This window comes from Notothenia rossii (assembly GCF_949606895.1).
Source record: "Notothenia rossii genome assembly, chromosome: 3".
Lineage (NCBI taxonomy): Eukaryota > Metazoa > Chordata > Actinopteri > Perciformes > Nototheniidae > Notothenia > Notothenia rossii.
The window spans coordinates 54,470,040-54,485,372 of NC_136901.1; positions in this window are offsets into that span (position 1 = coordinate 54,470,040).

The following is a 15,333-nucleotide window of genomic DNA, read 5'->3' on the forward strand; positions in this document are numbered from 1 at the left end:
CCCTCCTTTCACCCACACACTGACCTCCTTCTCCCCTCTCTCTCCAAGTGAGGTTCTTACCCTCATTACCTCTGCCCGTCCTACCACCTCAAACCTCCTTCAGACTATCGCTCCTGATATTCTACCGTTTCTCACCCATTTCATCAATACTTCTCTAACTTCTGGTCACTTTCCAAACAGTCTCAAGGAGGCAAGAGTAAACCCTCTCCTACAGAAACCCACTCTCAACCTGTCTGATGTTATAAACTACAGGCCTGTCTCTCTCCTCCCGTTCCTGTCTAAAACACTTGAACGTGCTGTCTTTAAACAACTCTCCTGTTATCTCCATCAGAACAACCTTCTGGATCCTCACCAGTCTGGTTTCAAGGCAGGTCACTCAACAGAAACTGCTCTCCTTGCTGTCTCTGAGGAACTGCACCCGGCTAAAGCAGCATCCCTCTCCTCTGTCATCATCCTTTTGGACCTGTCTGCTGCATTCGACACGGTGAATCATAAGATCCTCCTTCGCACTCTCCAAAAACTTGGAGTTTCAGGAACTGCACTTTCCCTCCTCACCTCATACCTCAAAGACCGCACCTACAGGGTAACTTGGAGAGGGTCTGAGTCCGATCCTTGTCAATTAACTACAGGGGTCCCTCAGGGCTCTGTTCTTGGTCCCCTCCTCTTCTCCTTGTACACAAACTCACTCGGATCTGTCATTAGCCCGCATGGTTTTTCATACCACTGCTACACTGATGACACCCAATTAATTCTGTCCTTTCCCCGCTCAGAGACCCAGGTCGTCGCACGCATCTCTGCTTGTCTAGCTGACATCTCTCAGTGGATGTCTGCTCATCACCTCAAGCTCAACCTTGACAAGACTGAACTGCTTTTCCTTCCGGGAAAAGATTGTCCCACCCTTGACCTAACGATCAACATCGGCACCTCTGTTGTTTCCCCGACTCAGACTGCAAGGAATCTGGGTGTGATCCTAGATAACAAACTGTCCCTCACTGCAAACATCGCTGCTGCAGATACACACTTTACAACATCAGGAGGATACGTCCCCAGCTGACCCAGAAAACAGTGCAGGTTCTGGTCCAGGCTCTCGTCATCTCACGCCTAGACTACTGCAACTCCCTCCTGGCTGGTCTACCTGCATGTGCCATCCGACCTCTGCAGCTCATCCAGAATGCAGCGGCTTGTCTGGTCTTCAACCTTCCAAAATGTTCCCACACCACGCCGCTCCCTACGCTCCGTTCACTGGCTTCCAGTAACTGCTAGAATCCACTTCAAGACACTGGTACTTGCATACCATGCTGCGAATGGATCTGGCCCTTCCTACATCCAGGACATGGTTAAACTGTACACCTGTACATGTCATCGGCCAAAGAGCTCGCTGCACCCGCACTGCGAGGGGGACCCAAGTTCCCATCAACAAAAACAAGTGGGTTTGCTATCCTGGCTCCAAAATGGTGTAATGAGCTCCCCATTGAAATCAGGACAGCATATAGCTTGCACATCTTCCGGCGCAGACTGAAAACTCATCTCTTTCGACTCCACTTCGAGCGATATAATTACTAACAAAGAACTGCTCACATAGCACTTATATACTAATAAAGGACTGGCTTATCTGCAGCCAGTTGAGTAGCACTTGAAATGTTTTAGCTCTATGAAACCTGATGTACTTGTATGATTCTGTTTTCTTCAAGGTTGTATCTTCCTGGTCGAATGTACTTATTGTAAGTCGCTTTGGATGAAAGCGTCAGCTAAATGCAATGTAATGTCTTGTATATCTTCCATTTTCTAATAATTGCTCCCACAGTTGATTTCTTCACACCAAGCTGCTTACCTATTGCAGATTCAGTCTTCCCAGCCTGGTGCAGCTCTACAATTTTGTTTCTGGTGTCCTTTGACAGCTCTTTGGTCTTGGCCATAGTGGAGTTTGGAGTGTGACTGTTTAAGGTTGTGGACAGGTGTCTTTTATACTGATAACGAGTTCAAACAGGTGCCATTAATACAGTTAACAAGTGGAGGACAGAGGAGGCTCTTAAAGGAGAAGTTACAGGTCTGTGAGAGCCAGAAATCTTGTTTGTTTGTAGGTGACCAAATACTTATTTTACCGAGGAATTTACCAATTAATTCATTAGAAATCCTACAATGTGATTTCCTGGATTCTTTCCCCCCATTCTGTCTCTCATAGTTGAAGTGTACCTAGGATGACAATTACAGGCCTCTCTCATCTTTTTAAGTGGGAGAACTTGCACAATTGGTGGCTGACTAAATACTTTTTTGCCCCCACTGTACATATTAAGCCTGACAAAGCACTAATATATTGCTTTCCTGCAATGTTAACGACTGTATGTTTAAGCACTTATTTTAACTGATATTATACATATGTAGATAATATAAGAAATGTGCAGAAAATGACGGTTTAATGGTGGAGGTATAGACACATATTGATAGATGTTTTGTAATGCACTGTTGAGTAACCTGTGACCCAGGTTTTTAATCTCCGACCTTGTCAGGTATTGAACAATCAGTAAATAAAGAACACAGACTTATTCAATATAAAACACAGAATTTGTGTGATTATACTAAGTTATTTACAAATAAACACCACTACATATTTACACATGCTGATGTAACGCAAATGTTTCCAACTTAGGATCAATAAAGTATATCTTATCTCTTTCGACTCCACTTCCAGCGATATAATTACTAATAAAGCACTTATATTCTAATAAAGGACTGGCTTATCTAAAGCCAGTTGAGTAGCACTTGAAATGTTTAAGCTCTATGAAACCTGAGGTACTTATATGATTCTGTTTTCTTCAACTTTGTATCTTGTTGGTCGAACGCACTTATTGTAAGTCGCTTTGGATAAAAGCGTCAGCCAAATGCAATGTAATGTAAGATGATCGATGGCTATGCCATATTTGCCTCTGAACCTTGACAAGTGCATGTTTCAGGCTTATCAATTAACAACAGGAGGGGTCACAGACATAAGAACAGCTGTTAAATAAACGGGGAGGACCCGTTCAAATCCAGTTTTGGACAGTCTGCCCTGGTTCCATCCCATTTCAAAGTGTTGTTCGACGCTCGGCGTAACCCTCGGCGCACACTCAAACATCCAATCACAGAGCTTGAGGACTATCACTGGGTTTGTCAAGTGAAGCGGAGAGAATACTTACTTCCGGGTGTAAAATTCTCTAAAGCAACTACTATGAGCTGCTCCGACCCTCGGTCCTGACGGACTCCAACTTGTGTTTATTAATCAAACAAATAAATAAACACAAGGATAATTATGTTTTATTGTTGAATAAATAACAGTGTGTGGTTTAGAGAAGAATACACAATTAGAAGGAAAAAACGATGAAACAATACAGATTTCAGTATTCTGAGCCCCTACTCTCCCCATAACTGACAGCAACAAAAGTCCAACTAAATTATTAAATTAAAATAAAGAAGAAAAAAAATAAGTGTGGCTTGATATTGAGTAAGAAAAAGGTTGATAAACGCTGTGAGAATGGATCTGCAGAGAGCATTTCGCCGCGATCCCAACTCCTTTATTACCAACGTTCAGGGAGCTCTATGCAAGTCAATGGGAAGCCCTGCCCGTTGAAAACTGACTTCCAAGGGGTACCCTGTACGTAATAGAGTGACAGGGAGGGGCCCTGACCGTCCGTCAATATTTTTTATTTTTTATTTAACCTTTATTTAACCAGATAAAAAGCATTGAGATAAAATCTCATTTACAATGCTAACCTGGCCAAGAAGGCAGCAACGTTACACATAACACATAACACAAACATATAAAATACAGAGAACATAACTAAGAAAACAAAAGACGAAAAAAAGCAGTTACTACATTGTGCACATTAGGACAGTAAGAAAGGCACTACTTATTACTGCAAGAGCAGCTGGTGGTAAGGACTTCTGACAACTTCAATTTAAAACAGGCTATAGAAACAAGTGCCTTCAGTTTGAGGCGTGATTGAAGGTCATTCCAAGACCAAGGACCATAATAAAAGAGACTCCTTTTTCCAGCCTCAGTCCGCACAGCAGGAACCTGGAACCGTATCAAGGCACTGGATCTGAGGTTGTAAAAGTCACAAACTGGAGCAAATCTGGCACATATGTAGAGTGGAAGATTTCCTAAAATGGCTTTATACATTAATAAAAACCAATGCTGCATCCTACGCATAGTGAGTGAGGACCATCCAGTTAGGCTATACAGTGTGCAATGATGAGTCCTATAGGGTGCATTTGATACATAACGCAGTGCAGCATGGTAGAGTGGGTCAAGTTTGGCCAAGACAGTGGGACAGGCAAATCTATGTGACGGGTTTGGAGTGAGAACGTGTTGATAAAAGACGTGCAAATGTAATATAGCTGTTGTTAACATTTGAGAATTTTCAATATATTTTCTTATTGTTACGACTGTAATGCCATTACTTACACAAATCACGTTTATGCACGGCTTGAGTTGGCATAGATTTTACATTGGGTTTTTAATCATATCTCCTAATGCATAATTACGTTGTCCCAGATAGATCCAAACCAAACCAAATTGTAGTTCCATGTGAATGGGACACTGTAAAGTAATATGTCCAGATCAAATTAAACCCCACTTTAATCAAAGCAATTAATTGAGCTTTTTTTGCAAATGTCTTATTTTTGTCTTTTTTACAGGGCCCAATTAAAGTATACTGTGCGCTGTGAAGAAATGACACAAATCCAAGAGGTTTGGGGCTAATTAATTATATTTAATGAATTCATTCTCTAGATAGAGCTGTGAAAATAGGACTTTAGGCGAGCTCTGACAGAAATGTCCGTGCAGAGGTTCGTGGACTCGGTCAAATGTTAAATCCTTGGTCCTCAGTGTTTAATCTCCATTTAATGGCAGACAAAGTGTGGAGCAGTGGTCTAACACACAGATCCTCTGTGACAGCGCTCTAACGGGTGACCTTTTGGCAGAGCGGTGCCTTCACTACCATGTGACTTTCCCTCCGTCAGCTACGAGGACTGTGTGGATGGGTAATGATGGCCCTGCCAATTATGTTAATTTGAGAAAGGCAGCGCAGAGAAGTGGGGAAGGAAAGGAATTAAATCGTTTTCATTGTTGGACAGAAGCAATTATAACCACTCCATAACGTGTGCTAGCGTGTTCAGGAGTACAGGCATTTACTGCACAGGTAGAAATCTACTCATGTTCATGTTATGTGGGTTGAGAAGAGTGCAATAGGCATCATTTTTGGTCAAATTGACAGAAAGTCTAAAGTGTATATTGACGATACATGGTATTGAGTGTACAATGATGACAGTACAGTTTAGATTGGTTCCCTTTCAGCCTTGTTTTGCAATGCAATTCTGTCTGCCACCGAGTCACAATCTCCCTTTCACAATAAAAGCTATTGAAAAACACACTGCAGTTCTGCCTACCAGAGAGAGAGGTAACTAAACAGGAACTACTTCCTTTGTTGTTTCCTTAGCGTAGTTTAAATGTTATTCCCCCTGGGCCTCAGGATCATCCAATCACATGCTTGCCGACCTGCATCCCTTTCACAACCCAAGCCAGGTCACCTTTATGAGTTCATACAGCTTGGTATGGTAGCACGTCGATTAACCTTGAGTTCATAAGCCTGCAAGTGTTCCTCTCCAGAGCCCACTAGTCTGCTACCTGACTGTCCTGATATGGCAACCCCGATAGTTGCCTTTAAGTGTTTGGAGGGTTTCAGCCTGGTTTTCACTGGATTTCATAAAAAGCACAGCAGATGGCGCGTTTGCAATGAATCACAACTCATTGACTCACTGGAGTCCACACAGCAACACGATCGAAGCCTTTTATGAGATAGAGAGACACAAGTGAGGGAAACTTGGCAGTGAAATAGGTTTTGAGATGAACCTTGTGTCCTCTGATGCCCTCAAGACCTGGTTTTTCAATAATGCTTGAGTTGAGGTTGTTCCGCCTTAGGTCGTCACCCAAGATAGTCTTCCCTTCACTCCATCTCAAATCACTGTTCACCAATAATCCTTCCTCAACTGTAACTTCCTACCATTACAATAAGATAATCGTATTGCTTGAGAAGACATACAGAATGTGAATTTTATTTATCTAATATTCTAATTGTTTATGTCTTAGGTTATTGAATACAGCTCAAAGTCAACATCAACTGCCTGCAAGTGATATTTTGGAATAGAGCTTCTAAGGAAAAGTCTGCAATTAATATCTAATATATGAAAAACAACTACACAATGTTGAAACAAGTCACAGTATACCAGCACTGCTTGCTTTGGTAAGAATCCCTTATGTGGGGGAGAGATGATAACACAATGTAAACATTCCTTCTCACTTATTGCATACAAGCTGGAACCAGGAAGCAGCAACAACTACATCCAACTGTATGAACGGAATCACAAGTACTGGCTGCTCCCTGACTCCCCCACAATTGAAGAATCGGTAGACATAGTTAATAACATATACATAGGAAAATTACTTTTTCTCTTTGCCTACAAATGAATAGATTTACTAAGTTTAGAAGGGGTTTCCTTTATCAGCCAGACACTTCTCACATTTCATAAAGTTAACAATCTGCTGATGAACTGATATCCAGTTCTACCAAAAAATAAAAGTTTGCTTGGAGTCCTTACCAAAATATTCTAATTTCTTGTTTGTTTGACTTTAGCACTAGAACCGCCAGGGTTCGCTGTATACCTAAAACTGCCAACGGGTAAAATGTACCCGCTATTAGAATGCATTGACTTTCAAGGTACAATGTTCTTTTATTTATCATACTATAACACAGGGTTAACAGTGAGTTTTAATCGCACAGTGATTAAACGTTTACCAATAGAATCTGTGGACTCTCAGCTTTCATATGATATCTAGTTTGTGCAGATAGCATGAAGTATAAGATATCTCTACGGTGAGTTATGTGCAAAGTGTCTCTCTATCTATCTATAACTATCTCTCTCTATCTATCTATCTATATATATATCTATATATATATATACCTCTCTCTCTCTATCTCTCTATCTATAAAGGAACCGCAGTAGTTGCTATAGCAACACGTCATTTTTACGCACAAGATCAATAGCGCGGAAATCACTGCATTTTCTATAAGGTAAATATTACCCGCTGGCGCTGATGGGTATAAATGGCAACCTTTTGGGCAATTTTTTCAATCTGACTTCATATTGACAATTTTTAACAACAGAGGGTGCTACATAACACACTTTCAGGCATACTTGCCAACCCTCCCGATTTTCGCGGGAGACTCACGATTTCATCGCCCTCTCCCGGTTTCCTCCCGGGGTCATATTTCTCCCACATTTCTCCCGATTTCTGACAAAATCAGATTTACTCACGACTGTTTCCACTCGGACTTTAATACAGCTACACCATTGTTTGGTTTCCATGGTAGCGCGTCTTGGTTTCCATGGTAGTGCACGCAACTGAAATTCTGAAAGGTTGAGGCAGATAGTCACAGAAAACAGAACAAGAATCAACAACTCTACCCTCTGCTCACTCCTTTCCTGTATAATACAGGTCCAGCCCACACATATGCTCCATCAAGACAGTGTACTTACAACTACAATAAGCATGTTAATGTTCATCTAATACAGCTCCGGCGATCCACTAGCAACCCCCCCCCCCCCCCCCGCGGTAGTTTTGAAATGCTCCCGATTTCTGAGGTCTCAAGGTTGGCAAGTATGCTTTCAGGAAAAGTCACAGACTGGGAGACTTGAATATTTTATTGAAAAAAAGTTACATACAATCAAAAAACAGCTGCGGGTAAAATGTACCCGTTGGCGGTTCTAGTGTTAATAATACCTGCAGGGTTGTCCCTCACTATGTTGATTACGCCTCTGTTACTGAACATCCCTCTAGTTATTGTGTAAAGTTCATGCAAATTGTATAAGATGCAGTTCAAAACTAAAAAGAAGATAATGAGAAGGGGAAGGTTTCAATTTATACTGTTCCCTTATTGTGAACCTTGACTACTCCCCATAACTGCAAGTCTATATCATTGTAACGAGTTCAATGTTCTCAACTATATTCTAAATATAGAATTGTAAAAAAGAAAGAAAAGGAAAAGCTAATTTCATTAAGCGCCTGACCCACTGCCAATCCTCTTCTGTTTGTCAGACAGATGTTTAGCTTATGAGACACAGATCTTCATTTTATTGCACATAATTCCCAGGAGCTTGTCTTTAACATCTCTAGTCTGGTCACTGGCTGGTCCAGAGGGTTGGGATTAGGAGTATGTTGTTTTCTCGTTCCAAATCTTTCTTGGTGCCAGGACCAGAAATACTTGGTTTCTCATCAGCTTGGATTTTCTTTTTGTATTAGTTCCTCAAATTGTCTTGGACTTGCTTGATTTCCCAAAGCATGCCTTGACTTAATGTAATATCAAGCGGTTCAGCATGGCGTTAAAACTGACCATTTATGCTCAGTCAATTGTGCCAACATTGACCTAAATACATGTATTTCCTTATCACCAAACACAGCTAACAGTAATAGACAAATGTACCAAAGACATCCAAAGTTCAAAGGAATGAAGTGGGGTGTCCTATCACTCAATAGGCCTCTTTAGAAACAGCTTTCATTCAGGGTCATAGAGGGATGGTTTGTTTTCTGGCTATTCTCAAATAAAAAAATGATACATGTATTATTTTTTCTGGAGCCTGTTGAATGTAGTTGTAAAAGTAGATGTAGATACTTGGAAAGGATGTTCCTATTTGACTGGTTATCATTAAATGTCATGTTTTCCAAATGGTCCAGAACAACACACACAAAGAACACCTAGCCCTATTGAGTTATTTTGGGGGCGGGGCTATGGTAAGATTCCTACTAGTTGGCCTTTCGTTGATGGTAGGGTTGAGTTCATGGATAATAAGAACTGGATACAGCGTCGGAGGCACTCTCGGCTCACTAGAATGAATGCAGAGAGAAAATAAATCTAAATTTGGCTTTTAGTGCATTTTACAACTTTAAGGACCTAATGATTCTAATAAGTGCTATGACATAGTTCATACTTTCAAAAATAGTTCAAATAGTCTCTTTCCCAATGTTAGTCAATGGGAAAAAGTATTTCTGGGCCGGGTGACGTCAGGGACTGATACGGAAATTGTAGTAACAGCTTTTGGACACTACGAATATTTTGGTTTCCTTTTTGAATTAGTTCCACAAATTGTCTTTGACTCATTTAATTTCCCCAACCGAGCCTTGTCTTGGTATTGGTATAAGCCAAGGATCTAGGGATGGAGGGTGTGGTATACTGTTGAGACCCGTGTGGAACATTTTATTTATGATATTGGTATGTATATATAAAATAAGATGATTTTATTGATATTGATTTCTCTTTCAATATCTCCTCCCTCCATTCATCATCATTAATCAAAGGATTCACTACTTCTAGACAAATTGCTGTTTGTATTCTTATTAAATTAACGTTTCAATCAATGAGTTAACTGGATTTGTAGGATCTGTAATAAATGGAAATCATACAAATTCAGTGTGAATTTATCAGCATAACACTAATAAGCAAGACTGCAGAATGTTGTTTATGGACGTATTAGGTGTTTCTGAGGTGCACAGCATGAGGCAATAGTTGTCGTTTTCCTGTTGCCATTACATTACAGCTCAGTCGAATTACATTGGCCTCAAAAAGACTGTTAAAGACGAGGAACACACTTTTTGAGTGTTAACTAGGTAGTTCATTGAGTAGATTGTTAATTACAATTTGATTCAAGTTCCAATAAGAGACTCAGATTTAGACCACATTAAGAATGCAAAAAGGGTTGCCATGGCAATATGTGAACTTCCACCGGAGGGAAATAACCAGATGCAAGTGAGTTTCATGTGGGAAGTGTTTTTTTCTTCTTTTCTCCACCTAGAAAGGTTTTGCAATTAAATGAGTTGAGATAATAATTAATAGAATCACCCTGCAAGGAATAATTGCATCTCAGGGCTCCTAATGATCCATGAATGGTCTCAAATATCTAAAGTAACCCAGTCATATATTATAAATAACATCCAAAATCCTATAAATTAGGCCAATTAACTGAAGTGAAAATAATGGACTGTTTCAGTTGTAAGAACCAACAAAAAGTAGCTTCCAGTCGATAACAAAAAAAGAAAAGAAATCATGGCAAACAGATTTTCTGGCTCTGTATTTGAGATGTACTTTTCTATTAGGACTGGCCCAGTGAGTAGCGTAAGTGTTTTGAACCGCACACATTAAATTAAGTGCAGTGAACTATTTATAATCTCTGGTGAGTTAATTAGCTATCTGATACACATCAGTAGATTATTCTTCTCATTTACACACATCCTGAATCTCTGTAAGAAGTCTCATTAAACCTTCTTTGATTGCCCAAAAGTGAAAAAGTAATATATTTAGAGAAGTACATTTAAATTGATTATCCCTTTCAGTTTTCTTTTCATGATGTCACATGGTTTGACTGATATCAGGCTGCTGAATAGGTGTTATCACCAGGCATCTGTCCCAAATATACGAGCTGGTTTAGGCATGTTATCCTGCTCATTGGTTCAGAGGGCTGTTATCACACGTCTTGTTCTCATGTTGGTGGAGCCCAGAAATCTCCAACATTATGTCCACTGATAAAGAGTTACTACAGTACAGTTAGAGATGTGTTGCTCATGCATTTGTCAAAGAAATGGCATTCCTTTATTAGCTTCTGCGTCAAAAATAATAATAAGTTACTTACTTACTTACTTACTTACCGAGTGGTGTTTATTCATGTTAACTCTAAATGGTGAGTGACATTGTCCAAACGTGTATCATAAATACATCCAGAGGTGGGACATAGCTAAGTAGATTTACTCAAGTACTGTACTTAAGTGCAATTTTGAGGTAATTGTATGTATGCAGTATTTCCATTTGCTTGTACTTTGTACTTCTACTCCACTACAAGTCAGAGGTAAATGGTGTACTTCTACTCCACTACATGTATTTAATACCTTTAGTTACTTCACAGATGTGGATGAATGATGTGAAATATAATCAAGTGTTAAATCAGACTTTAGTCCCACCTGGAGTAAATTCACAAGCTACCCTGCAATATACAAAGTCATTCAAACTAGCTGCACCTTTACCAGCTTTGAGAACACTTTAATGATCAATCATTATAAAACATATCATATATATTATTCTGAAATGGACCAATGACTACTTTTACTGTCGCTACTTTCACTATATTTTGATGATAATACTTTTATACTTTTACTTGAGGAACATTTTGAATGCATGACTTTTACTGTAACAGAGTATTCCTACACTCTGGTACTTCTACTTTTACTCAAGTACAAGATCTGAGTACTTCTACTTTCACTACAAGATCTGAGTACTTCTACTTTCACTACAAGATCTGAGTATTTCTACTTTCACTACAAGATCTGAGTACTTCTACTTTCACTACAAGATCTGACATATCTACTTTTACTACAATATCTGAGTACTTCTCCCACCTCTGAATACATCCGATGAACACATCAAGTCATCACATTGTCGTTGTAGTGACTAGCGCTAGCTGAATATATCTTGAAAGATATCATTTAGGTAGATAATATTTAGGTTTACTTCATTAAAAACATGTAATATAACGCAGTCAATTGGGAAATGCCCAAGCCAAAATGCTGTCTGCGAAGAGTCTACATGCATAGATGTTTAATTAAAAAAGGATATGTAATTAAGTGAAAACATTTAGAACAGAAGAAATGGAAGATCCCCTAAGGACAAATAACAATTCCACTCATCAGGTTCAGTAATTATGTTAACCATTCAATGAATTTAGGAAATTAATAATTACTCCAATTATTGAAGGCTAATACACTCCCACACAGACCACACACACAGTTCCTGCACATGGTGGAAGATGATGATAACCTATACAACCTAATATACCATCAGTCATTCTGCCAGCGTTTTTTATGTCTGTGTGATGATTGAAGGCGTACTTTAGGTTTACAACTCATTTTGGATAAGGTCACTTCCAAGGTTAACAACATTTCCCTCATGTTTTCAGTCCTTTATTGCTATTCTCTCTTCTTAACTTCTTCATTTCCTATAGCAGATTTACTCATTGAAGACAATCCCCCAATCAGATTAGGTTTTAAACGGCACCTGATGTTGAAATTGACGACATTTTTTCTATTTATTAATTATTAATGTATGGTACATGACAAAAGATTTTAGGAGCATTCGGAAAATATCTCAACTTTTTAAAGTATGTGTAGGGGTTGTCAGGCAAATAATCCATTTATCTAAGTAAACAGACCTCTTAAAATATATAAAGCATATTTCATTTAAAGATTTCACAACTTCAGATGATATTTTCTGTGTTAACACTTTTTTTTCCACAGATGGATCAGAGTCAAAGCTTCCCATCATTTGTTAATTCCACAGTTGCACGTAAACACATTCCCAAATGCTTATACAGACATGTTCAGATTACATATGCACAGACACACATGGATCAGCTCTCCCAGCCTCTCTTTAATTATATGGAGTATACCCAGGGGCGGATCTAGACAAATATTCATGGGGTGGCAAGAGGGTGGCAGGAAAATTTGAGGGGTGGCATCCCCTGGCAGAAGTATATTCTGATTTAATCGCAGTCATATCAATCAATGTTAACTTGGAAAGCCACAATATATATATTTTAACTCAATAACATTAGGTGAGATTATTGTGGCACATTAGTAAAGCCTTAAATATAAATATATAAGGTGGCACACGAAATTTAATGAATTTTAACTGAATGAGTTGGTTTAACTCTTAGACCAGCAGGGGTACCAAATATGCAGACTGCTGCAATAAATACATTAATTAACTGTCTCATCGATGTGTGTCTGTATGAATATGATAATATTAACAATCATAGTATCCTATCAGCTGTCAATCACTGTTATGATTCACATCTTTAGTGTTATTATTAAATAAAATAAATAAACTCTCTCTGTTTTTTTTTTGTTTTTTTCATGTCCCTTTAGGGGCTCCGTACTAAGGTCATCATCTTAACAGTTTATTATTCTCATCGACTCATCCGTGAGCAGAGCATCAAGTTGGCATGCCTATAACAGCTGAATGTGGCGATTACCATCTTAATCAGCAAAACGCCTGACAAACTTATTAAGATTTAAAGCTATGGTGCGTTTTGATTCAATGCTGAGTACAGCCAAACTTGACAGGCTCTTCTTTGTCATAGTAGACCGCAAACAGTTGCGGCTCCAGAGTATTTGTGTTGGGTAATCTATGGTAGGGCTAACCCATACAGTGGTGGGGCTCAAGTCAGTATTTGCAATGTAATTACATACAGGCCCCCCTTGACAGTGAAACGCCACGCGTGAGGTTTAGATTATTTCCCTGTCTCAATCCAAATTGAACTGTATGAAATAAAAAGGCACATTTGTCTTGTAGTAAATAAAAAGGGCAACCTGGAGCCAATCCTGCAATTTCCCCACCGGTGAAAGAGTTGAAAACCCAACCCCTGCAGGGGGGTCTGGGGGGATACTCCCCCCGGAGATTTTTTGAAATACTAACCTCAAATACACATTCTGGTGCTCTCTAAAGAAGAAAAAAATATATATATATATTACTACACGACGTATTTAAAAAAATGAATGTAATTTTTGTTTTTTGTTACTTTGTTCTGAAAGCTGAACCTGCTGCTCCTCACAGAGAGGAGAGGGAAGAGGCTGTGTGAATTACTTTACATTGTGGATAAGGGTGGATAGCCCCTATTGTTCTGTGTGTCAAAATGAAAGACAGCCCACACACCTATCAATCATCAAACCGTGGGGTCTTATAGTTGTACCGATGTATATCGAGATGTACTACAGCAAAAGTATTCTCCGTCGGGACTTCCTGCAACAACACCACGCCGTTATCTTGATTCTGATTGGCCAGAAGACATTATCAAAGATGTTCTATTGAGAAGACGATCACTACGTGACAAAAGTTTTCAAAACCGTTTCTAGTCTTCGGTATTAACAGACAAGTGGCTACTGAAATCAATCTTAATAACTGCTGTCTGTGCAATTTACTCCGCGCGAGTTTGCAGACTTTATTTTGCTTACTTTAACATCATTTTTCATGGTGGGGCTAAGCCATTTATTGGTATGGCTGTAGCCTACCCCAGCCATACCCTGACCGCAAATACCTCATTCCTTCTGTCTACTTGTATCCAAAATGCTTCTCGTTTTGCGCTGTCCTCCCGTTCAAATGAAATCGCCGCCAATCATATTTCCAAGCTCGCGCCAGGGGGGGGGAGGGGTTACAAGGCTCGCGTCTTGTGCTGCATTCACTTGCACTCGGACATTAGAGATTTTCTCTCATAAATGTCCGAAGAGCCACAACTTTTCTTTCAAAACAAAGCTGCCGAATGGGGTGGCAGCTGGGGTGGCAAGGCATTTTTCTGAGGTGGCAGCTGCCACCCCGTGCCAACCCGGAGAACCGCCACTGAGTATACCTATGTTTGCAGCCGTGCTCAATTATAGCCATGATACAACTTATCTGCATATGTGAATAATTTAGCATAGCAACCCATCTCCGGATTCTTTCATCAAGCCTTCGGAGGCATCTGTGTGTCTCGGTCTGTCTCACATGTGCCCTAATTACAACACGAAGCAGCTCTTAAGAAGCAGACAGACTGGGGATGTCAAGAACCACAGTCAACCTGTTCAGTCTAATCCATTGGCATCAATAAACAATATGCATTAATAGTCTAGTTGCTGAGTGAACCCGGAACTGTTGAGTACCCCAAGGTTTTATTTAAAAATGTATAGTATTGTTCCCCAGCACATAGAAACTGCCATATGTTGGGCAACTTGCACAATTAGCATATGTTCCGTCAATTAGCATTAATTACCATTAAAGCCTATGTGGACAATAGTTTAAAAAATGGCTTGGCCGATTTGTACCATTTTTGAGTGGTTCTGGGGGTTATTAAGGATGCTGAGTCCATTTCTGCAGTTTTAACCCTCTGAGTGATTTAGACTACCATGAGTAGTTTTTGTGACTGTTCGATACAGAGAGCACAAGATGAAAATGATTGTCTCTATTGGACAATTATTTTCCAAATAAATAAGCAATCAGTCCAATCCAAAAGATCCAGAGCTAAACATTGATCAAAAGCAGCCAACAGAGCACAAATATTGGCATTTTCTGTTCAAAACTGCCATTTTTGATCCTGTCAAACACAAGGCAATAATAGTAACTAGAGAATGCAATTCCTGAAGAAATTGCTAGTGGGAATGCTTTATGCTGAAAATATGACGCTAAACTGTTGAAATGTAATGTGTAAGAAAAAAAGTGAATAATTTAG